This window comes from Artemia franciscana, chromosome 21 (assembly GCF_032884065.1).
Source record: "Artemia franciscana chromosome 21, ASM3288406v1, whole genome shotgun sequence".
Lineage (NCBI taxonomy): Eukaryota > Metazoa > Arthropoda > Branchiopoda > Anostraca > Artemiidae > Artemia > Artemia franciscana.
The window spans coordinates 28,040,024-28,064,407 of record NC_088883.1 but is presented as its reverse complement, the minus strand read 5'-3'; the positions used below and the strand labels follow the sequence as shown (position 1 = coordinate 28,064,407).

At 36.3% G+C, this 24,384-nt stretch overlaps 2 long non-coding RNA genes across 2 annotated transcripts; both read right to left on the bottom strand.

Moving 5' to 3' along the window:
* Positions 1-12,824: 12,824 nt before the first annotated feature.
* Positions 12,825-15,127, bottom strand: LOC136040753 (uncharacterized). The gene is made up of 2 exons (XR_010620874.1): positions 14,458-15,127; positions 12,825-13,284 (listed from the first exon to the last, which is right to left on the bottom strand). It is a non-coding gene; the product is annotated as an uncharacterized LOC136040753 (long non-coding RNA).
* Positions 15,128-19,377: 4,250 nt separating this feature from the next.
* On the bottom strand, positions 19,378-23,387 carry LOC136040752 (uncharacterized). Its single transcript, XR_010620873.1, has 2 exons — positions 23,182-23,387; positions 19,378-19,817 (listed from the first exon to the last, which is right to left on the bottom strand). It is a non-coding gene; the product is annotated as an uncharacterized LOC136040752 (long non-coding RNA).
* Positions 23,388-24,384: the final 997 nt, after the last annotated feature.

Here is a 24,384-nt window from a genome sequence, read left to right as displayed (position 1 = left end):
CTACTTTCTGGGTTTCTACTTATTTCTATTATAATAATTACTAACAAGTTTTTTTTTCTACTGTATGCTAGTGTTTATTCTTCCTAATCTTCATTTCATAGGTATTGTTTGATTCAGGGTATTATTTGTTGTTCTTTTAGTGCTCTATTATTTCGTTGTATGGCCCATAACAATCAAAGCTTCTTGGGCCGAATAACTTTTTTACGTTTGTAATAGTGTTTTAGTATTAATAAAATGATTGATGATGATTAAGAGGAAGGGGTTATTACTCATCCTAATGACTGAAGGACTGTGCGATAATATTGAACGATCGTGATTAAAACGAATGTCGATACTCATGTAAGGGTAATTAAATAAGGAATAATGGAATAATTTCAGAGTGTACAGCATCAAGTATAGTGGTTGCAGTATGATGGACAATATTTGAAAATAGGAATATCTTAGTTCAATTGAAATTGCTGATTTGCCTTTAGGATTTAAAATTTAACAATTCCAAGATAAATTGGTAATTTAGACTTTTCAGTAGGTATTCCATAAGAAACATGTCTGGTTGTTGCTGACCTTAAACTGATTGAAACTGATCGAAATTTTCAAGGGTTTTAATCAAAAAAAGTTTTCTAAACTTAAATGACCTAGCTAAATTTAATCTCGGTTATTTTTTCCTAAACTGAAAAATATTTGAATATTTAAATATTCAAAGGAAAATTTTTGCGATTGCCATTTTTTTTAAATTTATCATGCCAGATTAAAAAAAATGGTAGAATATTTCAAAGGTTTTTCTTCATTTTTGTTTAATTTTTTAAACTTGTTATTTTAAACATAGGAAAATATAATAAAGAATTATACAAAGGAGTGGTACAGATAATGAATACATTGTGCCCAATTCGTTTTTTACTTAGGCGGCGCTATTGCGCTGCTTATGGAACATTCATAAGGTCAATTATTTTTTCTGTGGGGTGTTCGTTGCAGTAACGTATATTATAGGACAAACTATAGTCCATAGTAACTGAAATTTCAAAATAAACAATCTGGATTACAGATGAACCTTTTTTACTACTCCAGAGGATGGAATATTTTCGTTTTGAAATTAATTCTACAGTTGATCTCATATTTTTTTTTTAATTTGTCTTTAAAATTTGACATGATTTTCTTGATTGGTTCAAAAGATATTTGGGGCTTGGCTTTTTCTTATGCTGTGCGAAAACGAGATAGAACCGGTAAATCCGGTTTATTAAAACATTGTCCCCAAATATGGCTACTTTATAATATCAAATTGGGAATGTTTTTTATAATTAGAATGATAAATTAGTTTTTTTTTTTCACAGTGCCATAATTCAAAGCAATTAGAAGAAGGACCAAAAATTTTGACGAAACTGAGCATAGAAATACTTGAAAAGTTCCAGCTTTTCTGAAAAATCTGTTGTAGCCCGATAATTAAAGATAAATTTAAAGCTGTTAAATTTATTTGCTACTAAATTTTACTGCTGGAGTGGGTATTGAGAATTGGTTGTTTCGAACCAATGGTGCTAGAACACTGCAAAAGGGCGAAAACTAAAAGTTTTACTGACATTTTAAGTAGCCAAAAAAAATTAAGGATAACTAACGTCCCTCCTGTGCCCTTTTTTCTCAAAGGTCATAACATCCCACTGATATAGTTAAAAATTGGGCAAACAGGTTCGAGTTCCATTACCAGGAATTTAAGTGTTTTTGGACACTTCCATTTGCGGTTAACCATATTATTGACGTACTGAGTCCGTCATATTCAGACTTTTTTGTAGGTTAGAAATATTGACTGTAGGTTCAGGAATAATTGCCACATTTTTGCTAAGATTCTCTAGCCGCCCTAGAATTTGTTCTTGCGTAATTGAGGGATATTTGAGAAAATGACAAAAAAGGTTGATTTGACCTCCCGAATAACAATTCTTTTTCACTCATGCAATTACAGGCATACCATTCGCTAAGGCATACCTAGCCGAGTCGGTTGGTGCGCTGGATTTGGGATCCTTTGTCTGAAAGGACGCGGGTTCAAATCCCAGTGTAACCAATTGTTCAGTTTGGGACAGGAGTCAGTGGCGTGACTCTGTAAGCTTAGCCAGAGTCGACCCAGCTTTAAATGGGTACCTGGAGAAATCTGGGGAAGGTAAACAGGAAGGGTGTGCGAAAGCACAGGATGGTTGGCCCCCAACCCCCCATTGCACTTCCTGGCTGAAGGGCCAAGAAACGGAGATCAGCACCGCTGGTAGGGACTGTAAGGTCTAATGCCGTATCCTTTACCATTCGCTAAGCAGCCATTTTTTATTAACACTTTTTTTTTATTAACAAACACCCCCGGGGACACGTCAAACACCACTATTGAAATTAGTTGTTTAATCGCTTAAATATCATACTAAATATAAAAAAAAGTTTTCGAACTTACAGTAAGGAGCAACATTAAAACTTAAACAAATTTAAATACCCCGTAAATAAGGGGGACTGTCCCTCCCTCAACCCTTGCTTTTTCCACTAAAGTTTGACATTTTGTCATGATTCTTTTGGAAAGACTACTGAAACACTGGGGCCTTTGATCTTGAATAGGAAATATTTTTAGAGAAATCAAATACTTCAGTGTAAAGAGCGAGGGTTGAGGAAGTGGCAACACCCTTCATATTCGTGTTCATTTTAATCTCAACTAAAAAATAATTTCAGTTTAAAGACCTTGTTTTTTATTTAGTCTCTGATTGTTTTTCAAATTATACTGGGACATCTAGCTCCAACCCTTGAAAAAATCCCTCCCCGACCGAAAATACCTCGACATAAAATTTATCCCACTCAAAATACTATGCCCTCTTTAAAAAAATCCCCATACAATTCCTTCCTAACTGAAAATCCCCCTAGAAAATTTCTTCCGGATAATTCCGACAGAAAAGTTCTCCACGGCAAACTTTTATTTGAAAATGACTTTAATTTCTGATCTTTTTCTAATCATCATAGAAATCCTATGGATTTTCATCTTTCCCAGAAATCGCCTTGCCTACAGCGGAGAGTTCCTCCCACAAAAAACTCCCCCCCCCCTTCCATGGAAAAATACTCCAGACACTTCCAATCCTGCTGAAAATTTCCGACTTCCCGACTTCGACTTCGAAGTTTTCGATAATTTTCCGACTTCGAAGGAACATCTCCACCTGTAAAATTTAGTCAGCAAAAAAAAGTAAGTAAAAGAAAAAGTATTTCGTGAAAGAATTCTGGCAAATTCCCCGCGTGTAAAATTTCCTCTGGAAAGCTCACCCACAGAAACTTCCCTCCCCATGAAAAATTCTCACCGTAGAAAATACCCAAAATAGAATCCTTCTCCCCATAAAATGAAATGTCTTTGTACTTCCAAATAAATTTTACTATATATAAGAAAGGAGTAAAGTTTGTAACATACAAGTCTTTTCCTAGGGGCTATGGGGGGGGGAGAGTTCGTATTATCCACAAAGATATAATTATTGGACCTTTCAACTATGCTAAGAACATCGGTATCTCAAAATCTGTTCGGATGACTTTTGGGAAAAGGGGGCGTGGGAGGGGCTATCTGTCATCCAATGTTTTGCCTTTATAAAAACAGCACTAGAATAATTGATCAACTGATCTAAGTGCTTATTGCGACTGAAGAATGATCAGTTGGCATTCTTCAATCGACTATCCCAGAATGACCTAGAATGAACTGATCTATTGTTTTCAAAGCCCCGTGTATTTTCCGTCTTGGATTATTTCAAATTCTGCTAAGGGGCAATTGGCGTTTTAATTGAGATTTGGTGTTGTTTCCACAAATGGAGATTAAGAGACTAGTTCAGCCAACTTTCATGATGACTGGCATCATCGAATGTGCCAGAACCCAAATCTACGCTCTTTCAAATGTAAATTTGTGAGGGGAGAAATTATTTGTTAATCATACTAGGCAGGATTTCTGCTAATCTGTTGACTTCAATTTCTTCTTCAGATAAATGACCTGTTTTCGTTTCCGTAGTTACATTTGCTTAGATACCTATAGTATAGATATATATAATATGAAAAAAACTTCGTTTTCTTAAAGAGTTAAAGAGGCTGCGTCCCAAAATCGAACCTTAAAACGTACAGGAATTAGGAGAGGCAGTTGGGGGGCTGCCGCCCCCCAAACCCTCCCGCTTTTAAAGACTTTTTTTGTACAGGTTTTTTGTTGTAACCCCCCGCTCTTGGCTTCGGAAAGGCCCTCTTTTAATTAACAAAACAAAATCCTGTAAAAAAGAGTCTTTAAAAGCGGGGGGTTTGGGGGGTGGCAGCCCCCCAACTGCCTCTCCTAATTCCTGTACGTTTTAAGGTTCGACTTTGGGACGCAGCCTCTTTAACTCTTTAAGAAAACGAAGTTTTTTTCATATTATTTCTGTACGTTTTTCTACAATCCATGGTGGATGTAATTTAATAATTCCTGTACTCCTCGTACAGGAATTAGGACTGCCTCTCCTAATTCCTGTACGTTTTAAGGTTCGACTTTGGGACGCAGCCTCTTTAACTCTTTAAGAAAACGAAGTTTTTTTCATATTTTGTGACAAAAAAACCGCCCGATAAGGGACTTGAACCCTTGACCTTAGGATTAAAAGTCCCACGCTCTACCGACTGAGCTAACGTGGCATGTTTGAAGTCGAAATACCTGCATGCGTATAAATATAACTTTTAAATAACTTTTAAGAATTTCAAAAATTAACATGGGCTCTTATGGGGAAATGAGTTTTTCTAAGCTAGAAAATCGGGGGGTTAAGATTTTACGACGAAACTTTCCAGGAAAATTACTAGAGAATTCCGCGTCGAATGAGTCTTCGTACACCCAGATCCGATGTCGGCTGTGACCTGTAGGCGTGGCAGAAAAAAAACAAAAGGAGAATATGAACATTAAGTGGCTATGCGTGGTTTCTGGAAAACAGGGAAGGAGTTATCGGATCGAGCTGAAGTTTCGCGGATAAGCTCCTGGGCCCTAGGGGACCTTAACTTGTGAATTTCAGCCCGATCGGACAACGTTAAAGGGGGGGGGGTTGGGTGGTCGAAACTTTCGGCCAGATTTTCCCCATGAAGAAAAAATCAGAGGGGGATGAAATTTGGCAGGTTACTTAGTTGGAGCTCGGGCTACGAAATGCATCCCTCCCCATCCCTCTGCGACCACTGGAACCGAAGATCGCTTAACATTGTCGTGGTTCGCCTCTTTAAAGAGGCACGAGTGTGCCTCCTTGACTATACCTATAGATAGATACCTATATAAGTCTCGTTGCTAAGCTAGATTATTTTGCAATAAATAAGCTTTCAAGTTAAATTCTATTTTTGTCTACCTATTTTTCTATTTTTATTCTATTTTCTATTTTTGTCTACCTATTTTTCTATTTTTATTCTATTTTCTATTTTTGTCTTATATATTTTTGTCTTATATTTTTGTCTTATATAATTCTATTTATAATTCTTTATTATTATTATATAATTCTATTTTTGTCTTATATATTTGTCTATGTGGGTCATTGAAAGATAATGTTATGCGAAAAAAGCCAGGGATTTGAACTTTGTTTTAGCAGATTGGCCAGGGCCAATTTAAGGTCCACCCCTGCAGAAAGTGCTTTTGTACAGAAGTAGTGTTTTGTTTTGAGTCTATATTGAGACCCCGTTTAGGGAGATTTAGGGAGGTGTTTTTTCCAGAGTTGACATATGTGAGTTTTGTCAAGTGACATTTAGAAGAATACAAGAAAGCTAATTTATACAGCCGTGTGAGATTTTCATTCCAGGAACCCAGGCAGGGTAGGAAAAGAATTCGCAAGAAATACCATCACTAGTACATTAACAGGGGGGCTTGTTTACCGTCCAAAGAGATTGCTTGAGATATTAGTGGTGAGCCAGATTGGGTGCACCTTTGGCCCAGAGTTTGGCCCATTTAATCATTTGATCACGTTACCATACCCTGAAGCAGGGTATAACGTAAAAGGGTACTAAAATACTCTATATTTACGGTATAGTAGTGGTAACCACGAGGCATTCCATTATATTATTTGGTGGCAGCGAAGCCTTCCCCTCCTATAATTGGTGCAGCACCATTTCTGAGCCACTATCTGGTAGCAACCGTGGTTACCATTGCAATAATTGCCCTGTAATATTTTGGTCTCTCAAAAAGGGTATTACAGCTTATGAGCCCTCCCACGATATTCTGGGACCACTGGGTCGATACGATCACCCTGGGAGAAAAAACAACAAATAAGCATGCATCTGTGATTTTCTTCTTTCAAAAAAGGCAAACTCCAAATTTTTTTCCAGATAGAACCTTGAAACATCTACAATAGGGTTCTCTGATACATTTAATTTGATGGTGTGATTTTCCTGAAGATTCTGTGACTGCCTGGCTTCTTGGAATAATAATCCCACACGACTGTATAGAATAGCTAACTTGTATTCTTCCAAAGGTCACTTGACCAAACGCACATGTATCAGCTCTGAAAAAAACAGACTCGCTAAACGGGGTCTCGATGCAGACTCAAAACAAACACCACTTCTGTACAAAAGCACTTTTTGCAGGGGTGGACCTTAAATTGGCCGTGGCCAATCCGCAAAAATAAACTTCAAAGGCTGTATAAAGTGGCTTACTTGTATTCTTCCAAAGATCACTTGACAAAACACACATATATAAACTCCCTAAACAGGGTCTTTTTAGAGGTCAATTTAGACTCAAAACAAAACACCACTTCTGCGCAAATACACTTTTTGTAGGGGTGGACCTTAAATTGGCCATGGCCAATTCGCTAAATCAAAGTTCAGATCCCTCGCTTTTTTCGCATAACATTATCTTTCATTGGCCCAGACCAGGAAGACGAAAATAGAATTTAACTCGCAAGTTTACTTGTTACTAAATAATCTAGCTTGGCAACGAGACTTTAACTTATCATTGAAAATTATACTACAGGGATCTAAACAAATATAATTACGGAAACAAAAACAGGGCATTTATCTGAAAGAGAAAGGAAACAGTGGTGAAACCCCAAAACCTCCCCTCTTTGGATAAATGACAACCCACGCGCCACACTGGTCCATCCTTAAAAATCTAAACATTGAACTTAAAAACCTAAACATCTGAAATATCTACAGTAGGGTTCTCTGACACATTTAATTTGATGGTGTGATTTTCATTAAGATTCTGTGACTTTTAGGGGATGTTTCTTTATTTTCAAAAATAAGGCAGTTTTTTTTCAGGCTCGTAACCTTTGATGGGTGAAACTAAACTTAATAGAACTCATCTATTTGAAATCAGCATAAATTGGTAACAAAACTACGTTTCTTAGACTTTCGGTTAATGTTGAACCGGGTCGCTCTTTTTTAACAGTTTGTTACCATGGAATTTTGATTTTCAGTCCTATTCTTGTACCTCGAACTCGCTAATTCTCTAGAAGTTCATTCATTTCGGTAGCACTTTCATTTAGGATGCTTAAATCATCAGCACAATCTAAGTCCACGAGAATTTTACCTCCCCATTTGATTGTGCTGTGCTCCTTAAGACTAAGTCGATCAAAATGTTCCATTTAAAATGGGGATAGAAAGTAGCTCTGGTGAACTTCCAATTTAATACAAAACGAACTACTGATCTGATTTCTTACCTTAACCACAGCAATCATATTCTTTTAAACAGCAATAATCCCTTTGATATGTTGGTTTGTATCAAATAATTCGTAGTAAAAAAACTGTAAGTAAGGAGGGATTCGGCTCAATAGTAACCGAAATTTTTAAAAATGGAATTTTAGTATTAATAGATCAAACAGTTCGTGGTAACGAACTGTAGGAAGGAGCGACCCGGCTCAATAGTAACCGAAACTCTAAAAAACGGAATTTTTATAACAATATCTACATCAAAAGAATCGCATTTTAATGCTGATTTTAAATATATAAGTATCATGTCTCACGACATTCTAGGACAACTGGGTTGATACGATTACCCCTGGGGAAAAAAAACAAAAAACAAACAAATAAACACGCACCCGTGATCCGTCTTGTGGCAAAAAATGCAGAAATTCCACATTTTTGTAGATAGGAGCTTGAAACTTCTACAGTAGGGTTCTCTGATATGCTGAACCTGATGGTGTGATTTTCGTTAAGATGTAATGACTTTTAAGGGATGTTTCCCCTATTTTCTAGAATAAGGCAAATTTTATCAGGCTCGTAACTTTTGATCTAAACTTAATGAAGTTTTTTACTGTTTTAAAAAAGTAGAGTTGATAGAAAGAGTCAAACTTTAGCGTAAAGAGCGGGGAGTTGAGGAGGGAACAGTTCCTTTCATATACGGAGTAATTTTTGTTCGTTTTAAGTTTTAATATCGCTCCTTACTTTCAGTTAAAAAAAAACTTGTTTTTTTTTATTAAATATATCTAAAGAATCAACTTATTATGTGAATTCCAAATGAATAAGATTCATCAAGTTTAGTTTAACCCGTCAAAAGCTACGAGCCTAAAAAAAATGCCAGACTTTTGAAATAGGAGGAAAAAAAACGAAAATTGGAGGAATCTTAATAAAAATCACGCCATCATATTCACCGTAACAGAGAACCGTACTGTAGAAGTCTCAAGCTCCTATATGCAAGAATGTTGAATTTTTCTATTTTTACCAGAAGAGCGATCACAGATGAGTGTTTATTTCCAGGTGTTATTCCAGGGGTATTAAAATAATTGTCTCAGAAGATTGGGAGAATGTGCCTTCGAACAAAAATAAAGGTTCTAGTGCCCTTTTTAAGTAGCCAAAAATATTAGAGGGCAACTAGACCCTTTCCTACTCCCCTTATTCCCCAAAGTTATCTGATCAGCATTTTGAGATATCCGTTTTGTTCATTAAAAATTGAAAAATCAATTTACTATGTCTTTAGGTGTAAAATAACCCCATAGCCCATGGGAAGAGGCCTGTGAGTTAAAATTTGCATTGTTATGGCACTTGGTAAATACCAAGTTGCATATAGCGATCGCAAATTCTGTCAGTCTTTCGGTCCCGGTTTTGCTAGTTTAGGCACTTCCAGATAAGCAAGGACGATGAAATTTGGCAGGCACATCAGGGATAGGACCAGATTAAATTAGAAATAGGCGTTTCACCGACTCGATCATCTGGGGGGGGGGGAGGTGGGAGGACGGTTAAATGGGGAAAATTAGAAAAAATGAGGTATTTTTAAATTACGAACAGGTGATCGAAACTTAATGAAATATCATATTTAGAAGGATATCGTTTATCAGAGCTCTTTTTTTAATCCCAACTGGATCTGGTGACATTGGGGGGAGTTGAAGGGGGGATCTAAATTCTTAGAAAAGGCTTAGAGTGGACGGATCGGGATAAAACTTGATGGGAAAAATAAACACAAGTTCTAGATACGTAATTGATATAACTGGATTGGATTTGCTCTCTTTGGAGGAGTTGGGGGGGGGGAGAGTTAATTCTGAAAAATTAGAAAAAATGAAGTATTTTTAACTTACGAAGAAGTGATCGGATCTTAGTGAAATTTCATTTTTAGAAAGACCCCGTAACTCAGATCTCACATTTTAGATCCCAACCGAATCCAGTGTCATTGGGGGAGTTGGGGGGATCTCGGAAAACGCTTAGAGTGGAGAGATCAGGATGAAACTTTGTGAGGAGAATAAGCCGAAGTCCTAGATACGTTATTGATATAACCGGACTGAATATGCTCTCTCTGGGGAATCGGAGGGGGTGTTGATTCGGAAAAAAATAGAAAAACTGAGGCATTTTTAACTTACGAACGGGTGAACAGATCTGAATGAAATTTGATATTTAGAAGAATATTGTGTCTCAGAGCTCTTGGTTTAAATCATGACTGGATCCAGTGACACTGGGGGATTTGGAGGGGGGACCTAAAATCTTGGAAAACGCTTAAAGTGGAGGGATCGGGATGAAACTTGGTGAGAAAATTAAGCACAAGTCCTAGATAGGTGATTGACATAACCAGAACGGATTGGCTCTCCTTGGAGGAATTGGAGGGAGAGTTAATTCTGAAAAATTAGAAAAAACGAGTTATTTTTAACTTACGAAGGAGTGATCGGATCTTAATGATATTCATATATAGAAGGACATCGTAACTCAGATGTCTTAATTTAAATCCTAACCGGACCCAATGTTGTTGGGAGGAATTGGGGGGGGGGATCGGAAATCTTGGAAAACGCTTAAAGCGAAGAGATCAGGATGAAACTTGGTGGGAAGAATAAACAGAAGTCCTAGATACGTGATTGACAAAACCAGACTGAATCTGCTCTCTTTGGGGGAGTTGGGAGGGGGTGTTAATTCGGAAAAATTAGAAAAGTTAGAAAAATTGAGGTATTTTTAACTTACAAACGGGGGACCGGATCATAATGAAATTTGATATGTAGTGATATAATGATTTGATATATGATTTATTTGATATATTGATATATGATTATAATGAATGATTTGATATAATGATTTGATATAATGAAATTTGATATGTTGGATCCGACCGGATCCAATAACATTGTGGTGAGTTGTAGGGGGGAACATTAAAATATTGGGAAACGCTTAGGGTGGAGGGATCTGGTTGAAACTTGGTGGGAAAAATAAGCACAAGTTCTAGATACGTGACTGACATAACTGGAACGGATTCTTCCCCTTTGGGGGAGTTGGAGGGAGGGTTAATTCTAAAGGAACTCATGTCTCAGAGCTTTTATTTTAAATCCTGACCGGATCCAGCGTCATTGGCGGGATTTGGGGGGAACTGGAAATCTTGGAAAAGCTTAGAACGGAGAGATCAGGATGGCACTTGGTGGGAAGAATATGCACAAGTCCTAGATACGTGATTGACATAAACTGGACTGAATTTGCTCTCTTTGGGGGAGTTGGAGGGGGTGTTAATTCGAAAAAATTAGAAAAATTGAGGTATTTTTAACTTAAGAACGGGGGACCGTTCGTGTGTTTTTTTTTAAATTTGATATTTAGAAGGAAACCATGTATCAGAGCTCTTATTGTAATCCTGACCAGATCTGGTGACTTGGGGGGGGGTGAAGGGGAAAACCGGAAATCTTGGAAAACGAACGGCAATAAGCTTCTGAATTTCCTTTTAAATTGATGTATTGATTCTTAGAATTTTTCTAGAGCTTATGCCATATGAGCTCTTGGCTCTTGGCTCATCCGACCTTGTCACAAGTGCCATGTGAGCTGTTAGCTTTTGTTTTGAGTATATTATTTTTTATTGGGAAATATAAAGACCTTTTTCAGGTGGGGGCGTGTGCATAGGATGGATTTATACGGTGAATCTTCCTTGGGGAGGGAAATTTCTGGGGGAGGGGGAGATATTTCCAGGGGAAATGTTACACTGGGGAGATTTGACAGAATATCTATATGGAATTATTTTTAATTGTCTTGCATTCTTTTTGCTAAATTTTCCTTGTGGATATGTTCTGGGTTAATTATCCGTGAGCTATTTTTTACGTGTTTTGATTTCCGAGTTTTTATTTTCTGCTGAAGGGGGCATTTATGGAATGATCAAGAAACCGATTAGTGATTAAAGTCTTATACAAATGAAAGACTGCAAAGGATATATTTTCAGGCTGAATCGTCCGCTAGGATTTTAGCAGAGAGGGAAGATGCTCAGCGAGGATGGAACTGTCTAGTAAGGAATTTGATGGGAAGGGTACACTTTCTGCTGGATGAAATTTCTACAGAGGAGATTTTCAGGAGGGAGAGGGGTATATTTCATAGAGGGTGAGCCAAATTTACGGGCATTATTTGAAAAAAGAAGAAAAAATGTTCCCTATATGAAGAGTTGCCCCCTCCTCAATACCTTGCTCTTTACGATAAAGTTTGAATGTTTGTCCGTATTTTTTAACAGTGGCTACTGAAACACGGGGGCCGTTTAATTAGAATTGGAAGCTTTTCTTTTATAGTGCTAACATCTTTTGCGTAAAGATTGAGGTGTTAAGGAGGGAGCAGCCCCTTCTGAACACTTTAACAAGAAAAGTAAAACAAGAATTGTTTTACTTTTCATAAAAAGTGAGCCAAACTTGAACCTGCTTTAGTTGAAAAAAGTTCAGAAATTAAATATAAAAAAAGAAGTTTTTCAACTAAAAGTAAGGAGTGACATTAAAATTTAAGACGAACAAACATTATCCTGTATATGAAAGGGGCTTCCCCCCCCCCACCCTCAACGCCTCACTCTTTAAACTAAAGTTTGACTCTTTGTCACAACTCTACTTTATAAACAATAAAAACTTTAGTGTAAAGAGCGAGGCGTTGAGGAGGGGACAGCTCGCTTCATATAAAAAATAATTTCTTTTCATTTTGAGTTTTAATGTCTCTTAAAATTTTTTTTTTTATTTATTTAATACCATACAAGAATAATACCTTTGTTAAGGCTCTTCTGTAAGCCAAATCTAACGCTTATTCATGATCAATAAAACTGGGGAATAAAGGTGTTTGATGACTCAGGTCCTTCTCAAGTATTAATCTAAGAGTGAAAGTTTGGCCATCATATCTTCTACCCTTCCCAAAACCCCACTTTTCTTCTCTTAAAACTTATCATAAGTATTTTGTGTTGTCTACTAGGCTATAATTTTTTCAAGGCGCGTCGCTCCTCAAAGTCGCAACGCAGCACCGTTCGTTATGAAATTTTTGGCGAGGCAAACTCGTGAACGATACTCCCTTATACCACAATGAGGACACGCAAGCGGGATCTCCTTTTTAGAGATGGGTACAGAGGAAAGATCTTGTGGCGGAATGGGGAGTCCTGAAAGAAATCAGTATGGAAAATGAAACTTGACAGTCTTTGAAAATAAAATTGGACTGTACTTCCTTCTAAAATGTTAGAATTATGTAGCTATAAACGATTTCATTGTCAAAAAAACAAACAAAGAAACATACACCAGCAATAATACACCAGCACCTCTATAATTTTGACCTCCTCCCTTCAACTCCTCTTTTCCTTCTTCATTATGTCTATCCTCAGGGGTTTAGGGGTAACAAAGCCCCTTGAGAATAATAATAACCCTTTAACTCCCTCCAATATAAACCCTTTGGAAGGGGTGGATCCTTCGAACTAGACCAGTTTGATGACCTTACATAACTACCATAATTATATGAAGGGTAGTAGTGACGATAACTAGGGGGGTAGTAGTTTTGGTAATGGGTACCAACGCCTTCCATACCTTCTTCAACTGGTAAATTTATTTCAGAAGTTGTCAATCCTTCATCTTGCCTCTCAACTTGTATTCGCTTAGGAATTGTTTCTTGTGCCAAAATCATCGCTGCTCCGAGAACCACCAAGATAACCTAGAAAAAACTAGACTGGTAGATCTAACTTGTTTAAGCATATTAGCTTTAAATTATCAAAAATAAAACTTATTTTAGTATACCCTCTCTCACTTCAAAAGTCACACTGCTGCAATATAATGAATTACTCTATTCAGTAATTCACTGAGTCAGTTCCTTATTCAGTTCCTTTGTTTAATCACAAAATAACACGATTGTTTTAGAATAAGTACCCTGGCCGAGTGGGTTGGTGTGTTGGATTTAAGATCCTTTGTCTGAGAGGGAGAGGGTTCGAATCCTGTTGTACCCAATTATTTAGTTTGGGACGGGGGTCACTAGCGTAATTCTGTAAGCTCAGACAGAGGCGACCAGCTTTAAAATTTGACCTGGAGAAATCTGGGGAAAGTAAACAGGAGGGATGTGCGGAAGCACAGGATGGTTGCCCCCAAACCTCCCATCACATTTCCTGGCTGAAGTGCCAAGAAATGGAGAATAGTACCTGCGGTAGGGAATGTGAGCTCTAATGCCGTTTTCTTTACAACCTATTAGTACTCTGTAATATTAGCAGCTATTTAGTGTTGCAGGCCAATTATTACTAGAAGAATCATTGGATCTTTTTGTAGAGTAAAACTATAAATAATCTAAACCAAAAATGAACAAAAATTACAATAAATAACCGTGTCAAATTCAAAACGAGCGAAAAAAAAAATATATGAATAAGTCTGACAACCCCAACACCTTCTCAAGACCAGAACATAATTTACACGTTACTGAAAACAAAACACATTTTAAATGTTTTAACTTTTTTAACTTTAATAGATTAAGAAGTATTAAGACTTTAAGGAATAAATAAAAAATTTTCTGACTTGCATTTGTTCAAGTTTAGTTTGACCGTTTTTTTTTTGTTTTTTTTTTGTTTGTTTTTTTTTTTTACTCATAATTTGATTATTCATTATTATTATTATTATTATTTTTTTTTGCTTTGTTACTGCTTTATTAGTGTTAGTGTTTTTTGCTTTGTTTGCTTTGTTAGTCGACTCCAAAGTCCGAATTCGGCCCTTTGAGGGCTTGAGATAGTCTTTTTGAAATAAATATCTTATCTTATCTAAAATGCTCCATTTAAAATGGGGATAGAAAGTGACCCTACTGAACTCCCAATTTAATACGAAACGAACTACTGATCTGATTTCTTACCTTAATCACAGCAATCATATTCTTTTAATCAGCAATAATCTCTTTAATATGTTGGTCTGGTATCAAATAATTCGTGGTAAAGAACTGTAAGTAATGAGGGACTCGGCTCAATAGTAACCGAAACTCTAAAAAGCAGAATTTTAATATTAATAGATATAACTAAAGAATCAACTTATTATGTGGATTCCAAATATATAAGACTCATCAAGTTTAGTTTCACCTATCAAAAGTTACGAGCCTAAAAAAAATTGCCAGACTTTTGAAATAGGAGGGAAACACCCCCTAAAATTCAAGGAATCTTAATAAAAATCACGCCATCATATTCACCGTAACAGAGAACCCTACTGTAGAAGTTTCAAGCTCCTATCTGCAAAATGTTGAATTTTTCTTCTTTTGCCAGAACACCGATCACGGATGCGTGTTTATTTATTTTTTACAGGGGTATTAAAATAATTGTCCTAGAAGATTGGGAGAGGGTGCATTCAAACAAAAAATAAAAGTTCTAGCGCCCTTTTTAAGTAACCAAAAAGATTAGAGGGCAACAAGACCCACACCTACACCCCTTATTCCCCAAAGTTATCTGATCAAAATTTTGAAATATCCAATTTGTTCAATAAAATTGAAAAATCAATTTACTATGTCTTTAGGGGTAAAATACCCCCCCCTATAGTCCATGGGAAGAGGCCTGTGAGTTAAAATTTGTATTGTTTTGAGTATATTAGTTGTTATTAGGAAGTATACAGACCTTTTTTTTTGGGGGGGGGGGTGGGGTGGATTTCTACAGGGTAAATCTTCCTTGGGGAGGGAAATTTCTGGGGGATGAGGTAAAATTTCCAGGGGAAATGTTACACTGGGGAGATTTGACAGAAATCTATATATATAAAAATAAGTTGTCTGTCTGTGTGTCTGTCTGTGGATCAGGTGACGTCATGTTTCTGTGTCGGCTGACGTCATGAAGTTAATTGTCGTCATTTTTGCTATGACGGTGACGTCATTAAAGATATTTAAGACATATATGTTCACGTAGAAATCTATTAATGTTTAAGTTTAAAATGACTGATGAACTTACAATGGCAAAAGCCGATGAAGATGCTCAAAGAGTCTATGCCAAAAAACTTGCTGCTGATAGAGAAAGTCAGAAAAGAAAGCGTGCCGAGGAATCAAAAGAACAGCAAGGAAACAGGCTTGAGGCTAAAGAACGCAAAACCGCGCAGTTAGATGAAGATCCACCTGGACAGCGAGAGTCAAAACATATCAAAACTGAAAATGATAGCGATGATGATTGGGTTTGGGATTTTGACTCGGATAAGGTCATCAATGCCTACCAGATTTTAGTTAAAACAACAAAGGTTCGGCGATATGTATTTCATAGTGAAGCTGAAAAATAAAGAAGAAAAAGAAAACTGAAAAAAGAAAAAATGTAAAAAACTAAAAAATACTAAAAAGAAAAAACACTCAAAGAGAAATTACAGACCGGGACACAAATGACGACCGGGACAGAGGGAATATAAATAACGACCGGGACACTCAAAGAGAAATTACAGACTGGGATACCGGGACACAAATGACGACCGGGACACAGGGAATATAAATGACGACCAGGACACAGGTATTTAAGAATATCGTTCAAAGACAAATTTTTAATTGTAAGAAGACCGTTGAAAGAGAAATTTCTAATTGTAAAATGACTGAAGAACCTACAATGGCAACGGTACCACCATCGAAGTAGATAACCAGTGGGTTGTTCCATATTCCCCATTAGTGCGAAACGTCAACCCCAAGTCAAATTCGTGCATTTTTTGGCATCATTTTAACAACTTGCTCTCCATCAGCTCCTACAGAGTTATGGGAAAAATATAAGTCAAAAATGTCCGAAGATATACTCCATCGAAAACAGTTAGAGACATCAGATATGACTTTTGATTTTACATCAGAAATTTATAACTACACTTTAGTTATTATAGAAGATTTGTGCGTACGTATGGCAAACAAACCTCTTCAGGATTTGGGAATGCCGTCACCTAACCGTATCGCTGCTGTTTCGACATGTGTAGAATTGGATCGTGAGAAAAGTTACAGTTACGAATGATCTATTGTCGTATGTACAAAACAACATTTCCAAGTTAACATCGGAACAAAAAGACATTTATGATACGATAGACTAAATTTCAGGACGTATACAACTACCTGCTGATTTCTGTAATTTAGTGACGTCCAAAAATGAATTGATTGAAAAAGTATTTCCGAATATTCTAAAAAATTATAAAAATAATAAATGGCTTAGTGAAAGAGCGATTCTCGCACCCAAAAATATAGACGTCCACGAAATCAACAATATTGTTTTGACCAAGATTCGAGACCAGGCAGTCCTTTACAAGTCAGTCGACACGGTTTTGGAACCAAATGAAGCGGTTAATTATCTATCTGAATTTTTAAATTCCATAGATCTTTCAGGGTTTCCACCACACGTGCTACAACTAAAAATAGGCGTACCAATAATACTTTTAAGAAATATCAACCCACCAAAGCTTTGCAATGGCACGCGACTTGCCGTAAAAAAAACAATGGAAAACCTAATAGAGGCCACAATCTTGACAGGGCCTTTTGAGAGTGAGGCTGTTCTTATTCCTCGCATTCCCATGATTCCAACGGATCTGCCTTTTCAATTTAAAAGATTGCAATTCCCAATTCGATTAGCATTTGCAATCACCATTAACAAAGCTCAAGGTCAATCATTAGAAAAATGTGGTATAGATCTTAATACTGATTGTTTTTCCCATGGACAATTGTGCGTTGCATGTTCGAGGGTCGGTAAACCTGACAATCTATTTATATGCAGCGACAATTGGACTGCGAAAAATGTTGTATATTCGCAAGTTTTGCGCAGTTAATTTGTATTGTATCTACTTATCTATCTATCTATATAAAAACGAGTTGTGTGTATGCATGTTTGTTTGTTTGTAAAAAGAGCGTTTGCATATGACGTCATTATTAGCACATACGGCTTTGTATATGCACAGACAATGGGAAAGCCAAGAATGTTGTATATTCGCAATTTTTACGTAGTTTAACTCCTGCAGACGAAATGAATGCTTGCCTGAAAAATTCTAATTTATGAGAACACGTAAAAATATTAAAATTAACTACAAATATGCGTGTCCGATTGCAAAACGATGACTCTGGTCAAACATTTTCAGATCAATTGCTGGCAATTGGAAACGGAAAGCTCCCAGTAGTGGGAAAGCCAAAAATTTTGTATATTCGCAATTTTTACGTAGTTTGAAACACATATATAAATCTATCTATATTCACAGGTGGGACACAGGGACACAACTACAATGGCGCGTAACTAATATGGCGCGTAACGACTTACGTGCGCGGGGGGGCTTGGGGCGGCGCGAAGCGCCCCACCAACTAGGTGTTGGGGTGGCGCGAAGCGCCACCCCAACAGCTAGTAGTATATGAAATTCTTTTTAGTTGTCTTGCATTCTTTTTGCCAAATTTTTCATGTGGATATGTTCCGGGTTAATTATCCGGGAGCTATTTTCTGCGTGTTTTGATTTCCGGGATATTATTTTCTGCTGAAGGGGGCATTTATGGAGTGATCAAGAAACCGATTATTGATTAAGTCTTATAAAAATGAAAGACTGCTAAGGAGATATTTTCAGGCTGAATCATCCGCTAGGAATTTAGCAGGGAGGGAAGATTCTCAGCGAGGATGGAACTGTCTGGTAGGGAATATGATGGGAAGGGTACACTTTCTGTTGGAAGAAATTTCTACAGAGAGGATTTCTGGGAGGGAGAGGGGTATATTTCATAGAGGGTGAGCCAGATTTACGGGAATTATTTGAAAAACGAAGATAAAATGTTCCCTATATGAAGAGTTGCCCCCTCCTCAATACCTTGCTCTTTACGCTAAAGTTTGAATGTTTGTCCATATTTTCAACAGCGGCTACTGAAATACGGGGGCCGTTTAATTAGAATTGGAAGCTTCTTTTTTAAAGTGCTAACATCTTTTGTGTAAAGATCAAAGGAGGGGGCAACCCCTCTTTAACACCTTAACAAGAAAAGTAGAACAAGAATTGTTTTACTTTTCATGAAAAGTGAGCCGAATTTGTACATGCATTAGTTGAAACACGTTCAGAAATTAAATATAAAAAACAGGTTTTTTAACTAAAAGTAAGGAGTGACATTAAAACTTAAGACGAACAGAAATTATTCCGTATATAAAAGAAGCTGTCCCCTCCTCAATACCTCACTATTTAAGCTAAAGTTTGACTCTTTGTCACAACTCTACTTTATAAGGAATAAAAACTTTAGGGTAAAGAGCGAGGCGTTGAGGAGGGGACAGCTCCCTTCATATAGGGAGTAATTTCTTTTCATTTTGAGTTTTAATGTCGCTCCTTGATTTAAAAAAATGCTTTTATTTATTTAATACCATACAAGAATAAGACCTTCGTTATGGCTCCTCTGTAAGCCGAATCTAACGCTTATTCATGATCCTTAAAACTGGGGAATAAAGGTGTTTGATGACTCAGGTCCTTCTGAAGTATTAATCTAAGTGAAAGGTTTGCCAGCATATCTTCTACCCTTCCTAAAACCCCGCTTTTCTTCTCTTAAAACTTATCATAAGTAATTTGTGTTGTTTACTAGGCTATAATTTTCTCAAGGTGTGTCGCTCCTCAAAGTCACTCTGCAGCTACGTTCGTTATGAAAGTTTTGGCGAGGCAAACTCGTGAACGATACTCCCTGATGCCACTATGAGGACACGCAAGCAGGATTTCCTTTTCAAAGATTGGTACAGAGGAAAGATTTTGTGGCGGAATGGGGAGCCCTGAAAGAAATCAGTATGGAAAATAAATTTGAAATTGTTTGACAATAAAATTGGACTGTCCTTCTTTCTAAAATGTTAGAACTATGTAGCTATAAACGATTTAATTGTAAAAAAAAACAAAAAAAAAAACAAGGAAACATGCACCAGCAATTCTATAATTTGACTTCCATTCTTCAACTCCTCTCCTCTTTTTTTACCCATTTAGGCGTTCCAAAGTCCCTTGTTGAGTCAAATAATAACCCTTTAACTCCCTCCAATATAAACCCTTTGGAAGGGGTGGATCCTTCGAACTTGGTGACCAGCTTGATTGCCTTACATAACTACCATAATTATATGAAGGGTAGTAGTTACGATAACTATGGGGGTAGTAGTTTTGGTAATGGGTACCAACGCCTTCCATACCTTCTTCAACTGGTAATTTTATTTCAGAAGTTGTCAATCCTTCATCTTGCCTCTCAACTTGTATTCGCTTAGGAATTGTTTCTTGTGCCAAATTCATCGCTGCTCCGAGAACCACCAAGATAACCTAGAAAAAACTAGACAGGTAGATCCAAGTCATTTAAGCATACTAGCTTTAAATTATCAAAAATAAAACTTATTTTAGTATACCCTCTCTCACTTCAAAAGTCAAACTGCTGCAATGTAATGAATTTCTCTATTCAGTAATTCACTGAGTGAGTTCCTTATTCAGTTCCTTTGTTTAATCACACAATAACACGATTGTTTTAGAATAAGTACCCTGGCCGAGTGGGTTGGTGTGTTGGATTCAAGATCCTTTGTCTGAGAGAGCGAGGGTTCGAATCCTGTTGTACCCAATTATTTAGTTTGGGACGGGGGTCACTAGCGTAACTCTGTAAGCTCAGACAGAGGCAACCAGCTTTAAAATTTGACCTTGAGAAATCTGGGGAAAGTAAACAGGAAGGATGCGCGAAAGGACAGGATGGTTGCCCCCAAACCTCCCATCACATTTCCTGGCTGAAGTGCCAAGAAATGGAGAACAGTACCTGCGGTAGGGAATGTGAACTCTAATACCGTTTTCTTTACAACCTATTAGTACTCTGTAATATTAGCAGCTATTTAGTGTTGCAGTCCAATTATTACTAGAAGAATCATTGGATCTTTTTGTAGAGTAAAACTATCCAAAATCACCATCAATAAATAATCTAAACCAAAAATGAACAAAAATTACAATAAATAACCGTGTCAAATTCAAAACGAGCAAAAACAAAATATATGAATAAGTCTGACAACCCCAACACCTTCTCAAGACCAGAACATAATTTACACGTTACTGAAAACAAAACACATTTTAAATGTTTTAACTTTTTTAACTTTAATAAATAAAGAAGCATTAAGACTTTAAGGAATAAATACCAGAATACGTATATTAAATTGACAATCCACGGTCATCTGGTTTTTTTTTTCACTTAAGTGCAAATTATGTTCTGATCTTTAGTTATTAGGCATTGGGGTCTTCAGTCACTACCTCTTTAATTTTTGCTCGTGAGTTAGACTAGGTCAACTCAACAAGGTCAACATTGTAATTTCTTTTCGTTTTGGGTTTTATATATTTTTTAATGGTGATTTGCTGTAGTTTTGCACTTGAACTATTAGAAAAACTAATTTGCAGAATTTGACAACGCTTTCCTCTGTAAAAACTTAAACAATGAGAAATTGTTGGTTCCTAAAGCCAACTTCTGGTCTTGAGAAAACATGGGAGTTGTAAGCCTTACTTTTTTCTTAATTTTTGCTCGTTTTTTAGTTTGACCATATTATCTTTTATAATTTGTGTTCAATTTGGGTTTCGCTAATTTATTAAGGGTGGTTTGTGGTAGTTTTACACTTGAAAGAAAAGAAAAGAAAAACTAATTCATAGATCTTGACAACGCTTTTGTCCGTAAAAACATAAACAATAAGAATTTGTTGGTTCCCAAAGCCAACTATACTTTCAAAGGAAAGCTAAACCATATTAAACTTTTTTTGGCCATATGTTTTACATTAATTTTGGGTGATTTTTGGACATATTTTTTTCTCCTTTTTTTATATTTGGCCCCCGCAATTGCTTAAATTTGAAGAAGTTCGTATAGAAGTATTTTCAACACAAATTGGCTTGTGATGTTATTTTCTATGTTTTGAAGATGCTTATGGCGTGTAAATTCCTCCTTTTTACTTCCTTTGGCACTTCTAATCGAAAACAAAACACAAGCCAAATAAAATCCCCGAATTTGGAAAACGCTATTAAACTTCAGAGAAAGTGTTTTTCTTCGTTTACTGTCGTCATTCCTACCTTTTTTTGCAATATCATATCCGACTTATGAAAGCTATGGCTGGAAAAAACTATCACGAAAAAAAAAAATCCTACTAAGGCAGTAATGCATCTCAAAAGCAAAATAAAATGTTTTACATTAATTTTGGGTGATTTGTTTTACATTATGTTTTACATTACATATGTTTTACATTAATTTTGGGTGATTTTTGGACATATTTTTTTCTCCTTTTTTTATATTTGGCCCCCGCAATTGCTTAAATTTGAAGAAGTTCGTATAGAAGTATTTTCAACACAAATTGGCTTGTGATGTTATTTTCTATGTTTTGAAGATGCTTATGGCGTGTAAATTCCTCCTTTTTACTTCCTTTGGCACTTCTAATCGAAAACAAAACACAAGCCAAATAAAATCCCCGAATTTGGAAAACGCTATTAAACTTCAGAGAAAGTGTTTTTCTTCGTTTACTGTCGTCATTCCTACCTTTTTTTGCAATATCATATCCGACTTATGAAAGCTATGGCTGGAAAAAACTATCACGAAAAAAAAAAATCCTACTAAGGCAGTAATGCATCTCAAAAGCAAAATAAAATGGAAGCGTAGTAGCAGGAGACATACTATTCGAGAACGTTTCATTTATTGTCATTTTTAGTGAAGGTTTGAAAATATTTGCCTTTACAATTATTAAAAGTCATATTAAACGAATAGTAAAGAATTTGATAGAAAAAAGTCAGGTAGGCTCTGGCATAGGTCAAGAACGCAATACGAAAGAAAATATTGCAAATAATAATGCATAAATGCATGAATAGCATAATCACAAATTTATTGCTGACAGTTCTTATGTTTGCTTGACTACCCTTCTCTGGTAAAAAAGTAAGAAATATCATACTGCGCCAGTAGTGGTCCTAGGATTCTCAAATTTCTATCAAATCTGCATCCCAATTTGGGAGAGTTCAATTCCTATTTCTAAGATTATCCAAATTTTCATTGGGTATCATTTTAAGATGAGGAATTGTAAAATTAATACATCTTACATACATAGATTTAGCAAAAGTAATAGAAGCTGTCGTTAGTCGTGATGGGTCAATCTATTCTGGAGGCCAGATAGGAGGCAAACTATTAGAGCTAATGACCCCTCAAGACGTTATCAGGCACACCGACACAATAGCGCGCATGAAATCTCTCCATGAAATTCAAGTGTTTTTTGTTTTTTTAAGGATACTCTGGTAATAAACAAAAAACAAAATGTTCAGAATAATTATCATTTCCCAATAAAGACCCCAGTCAAGTTATAAAAACTAACTTGTCACTAATGCTTTACATAAAAAGTGTCAAAGAAAATTTTGAAAATTTCTCTTATCTACTTCTCTTCTAAGTATTTGCATCAAATAGAATTTAAACTATAAATACTTTACGAAAATGTGTGGAATAATTCAACTAGTAAAATTAAATTGATTGTCCCAAATATTATCCAAGTTTTGCCCCTCACTCAGACTATCTGTCTTGGCTGTTTTAAGGATACTCTGGTAATAAACAAAAAACTTCAAATAATTATTCAAAATAATTATCATTTCCCAAAAAAAAGGAAATCATACTTTAAAAATAATTATGGGAAAACGCACCTACCAATTTCATGTTCTGTTCATCCAAATAAGCTACAAGTAAATGAAGTGAACGACGTTAACTGAGTAATATAACCAAAATTTTGGTTAATACCCTATGTTTGCTAAGGATCATAGGGTATTAACCGAAATTCTTCTAACGGTCTAACTGGTCTTAGTAGTCTAACTGGTCAAACATCTCACTGCAATACTCTTAATTATGGACGTAGCTCGGAGAGGCTTTGGCCAGTAATGACCCAGACTATTTTCCTTTCTAAATATAAGCAGTTTGGGTAAAACTAAGGTCTAACAAAACACGATAAACCTCACCCTCTTACAATCCAGTTGTCCATCCCTCCTCAGGAAAACACCTTTTACCCAACTATACAAATCATAAGTATAGATTACCATAGGGTTAATTCCCAGTGAAAGGAAAAGAAATGGTCATCCCATGGAGATAAGGAGAGGAAAATTAAACGATTTCAGGATATTTGAACAGAATTAAAGTTTTGTTTGGGAAAAATAGGAGTAACCAAACAAATTAAATTCTGATCGGTTGTTCTAGAGCAAACATGGATGGAAAAGGTTTTTAGATATACATTTGGGAGGATTAGACACAGGCTAAAAAAAAAAAGAACTAAATGTGGCCTTAATGGGAAGTTTCGGGACTTCTGGAAAGAAAAAGCCCCCCCTCCCCCTCCAAGGAAACCTTTGGAATGAGTTACAAAAAGTAATGGACACCGAAGATTATTCAAGTAGTGTAAATGTGAGTTTCACTTTACATTAGCGTTACTAGATTTCTAATCTTTGTCTCAAGGGATAAGCAGTGCTGTGGATCCTCAGTAGTAACCTTAGGTGTGTTGCGTAAGGAAATATAATAAATAACGTGAAACTAGAACTAAACTCTTATATTAAACTTGGTTTTATGTTGTGTTTGCATAATATGAGGATAATTTGTTTCCTTTTTCAAGAGCTCTGCCAATCTTTATTGTTCTGATATTGATTAACAATACTTTTAAAAGAAGCACATTAAAGCAGCTGGTTAGTGTTCTAGTAATCAGTTGTGTTGCATATAAGACCACCCTTTTATTCCTTGGTAGTTAGGCTAAAATCTTGGAGTTTGTTGACGGTTATTTTTTATGGCACTTGGTATTAACCAAATGACACTTAGCGATCGCAAATTCTGTCGGTCTGTTGGTCAGTCTGTCTGTCTGTCGGTCCTGGTTTT